We start from the raw sequence: 2467 nt of genomic DNA on the forward strand, positions 1-2467 counted from the left end.
CGTTTTTCTTTTTTTATCGTGGAGAGTGGGAAGCCCTTTGGTCTTTCATGCTTTTGTGTATATTTCCTTTTCTTTTTTTTTCTTTTTAGAGAGAGAGAGAGAGAGAGAGAGAGAGAGAGAGAGAGAGAGAGAGAGAGAGAGAGAGAGAGAGAGAGAGAGAGAGAGAGAGAGAGAGAGAGAGAGAGAGAGAGAGAGAGAGAGAGAGAGAGAAAGAAAGAAAGAAAGAAAGAAAGAAAGAAAGAAAGAAAGAAAGAAAGAAAGAAAGAAAGAAAGAAAGAGAGAGAGAGAGGAGAGAGAGAGAGATAGAGAGAGAGAGTAGAAAGAGAGAGAGAGAGAGAAAGAAGGAAAGAAAGAGAGAGAGAGAAAGAGGGAGAGAGAGAGAGAGAGAGAGAGAGAGAGAAGAAAGAGAGAGAGAGAGAGAGAAAGAAAGAGAGAGAGAGAGAAGATGAGAGAGAGAGAGAGAGAGAGAGAGAGAGAGAGAGAGAGAGAGAGAGAGAGAGAGAGAGAGAGAGAGAGAGAGAGAGAGAAAGAGAGAGAGAGAGAGAGATTGTGTCAAATTCAAAATCAAAACTATTTTACTGATTATAATGGTTCTTTTTTGCGTAGATAGTGACAGTGTACAGTGATATAGAAAAAAAGTAGAAACACGATCAACTACATGAGTAGGAGAGTTATAAGATAAAATAAGATATGATCACATCATTAGCAATAAATGCACATAGTTTGCTTTTCATTTAAATGCCTGATGTCATTCACAATTTAAAAGAAGCTTTTTTAATTTCCTTTTAAAAGAGACCAGGTTGAAGATGGTTTCTAATAAGTAGGTTGTTCCAGATCTCGGGTCCTCGGATTCACATTGGCCCTGTTTCCGTGTATGACCTCTTGACGTGGAGAGGGTTAATCTGCCTGGTTTGAACTTAACTGATGAGGAGATATTGAATTTAGGAATGAGTACGCGTGTCATACTGATATTTTTGTTGAACAATTTTGTTTATGTGGAAAGTTATGTTTATTCATATTGTCTGTTACCACTCTTTCGGTAATATTTGTAGTTTTTTGTGTTTTTTGTATTAAGTTTTGTTGGTAGAGCCCCATGTGTGGGAACAGTAGTTTATAATTCTGAGTGGATGAGTTTGCACAACAGTAATTCTCGTCTTAGTGGGAATTTGTTTTTTGTGACAGGTATTATCAATGTGCCCATTGCTTTTTTTTGCAAGTGTTGTCCACGTGTCTCAATAGTCATGTATCTGTCTATGTGTACTCCTAGATTTTGAGCGGAAATGCTTGGTTTGGTATTGTATTGATGGGGATTTTGTCCATGTTTTGTCGATTTTTTGTCGATAAGATGCACTGAGTTTTATCAGGATTTATTTTGAGGCCATTGTTGTTAAAATACATCTTTGCTTCTGTAAGGGTCTGTTAAACATTTCTTATCAATTCATTTAAATTGCTTGCAGGATATTTATAGTTAATTTGCAACATTTTTTCTGGCATTTTAGATATCACAGGGATTATAGTTATAGGATGATGATTATTAAATTGTTCTACATTTGATGTGCAAACAGGTGTAATGATGCCATGTTTCCGGAAGAATTGATAGGGTACCGGTAAATAAAGGTTCATAATGACAGTTAAATAGAATGCAATTGCGGGTAAACTTTTTTGTTGAATCGAAAAGCGATGCTATCCACTTCTACAGCATTCATTTTACGTTTATTATTATTATTTTTTTAAGGCTGTTGTTTCCTGTTAGTTGTGGTCTGAAAGCATTTGTTGAGAGCCTTGTCTTCGTTGTGTTTGTGTGTCCGTACAAGCAGTTGACTATTTGTGAGTCTGCGGATAAAGCATAATTGTTTAGATGTTCTATACCACTTAAGGAATAAGCAAGTGTCTGTGGGGTGTTCACACCATAAACACTAAGATTTTGAATATTAAATTACTTCGCATTTCTTGGTGAAGTCAGGTTTCACTGATGCGAAGGATGTCGATATATGTTTAGATAGGTAGATAGATGATAGATAGATAGATAAAGATAGAAATATAGATACATCGATAGACAGATAGATAGATATAGTTAAAGATATATCGTAATCATTTCAGTTTCTTCAAAATGTTCCCATATGAATAATTCTGGATTGATATCTTTGCCTCTAATTGTTACTGTGAAACTAGAATAAAATTGATGCGTCATGTTTGTCTTATATGTTTTTGTATTCGGTATACACTCAAACTTCTGGAAAAGAAAGTCTTCTATGTCCTCTTCATCTGTGGCAACTTGTCTAAGTATACTACTTGGAGACGTTCTCCACCTTCTAATAGTTTGGATGCGTGACGGTCCTCTCGTGGTTTTCTTTTCCCTTTTCTAACCTCCCTCGTCTTGCTCGTTTGTGTGTTGTGTATCTGGTCATTCTGTGATGTTGACTACGACTGCTTGCACTTGTGGTGGTGAGGAGGCAGGGGGGGGCGG

This window comes from Penaeus vannamei, chromosome 19, assembly GCF_042767895.1.
Source record: "Penaeus vannamei isolate JL-2024 chromosome 19, ASM4276789v1, whole genome shotgun sequence".
Lineage (NCBI taxonomy): Eukaryota > Metazoa > Arthropoda > Malacostraca > Decapoda > Penaeidae > Penaeus > Penaeus vannamei.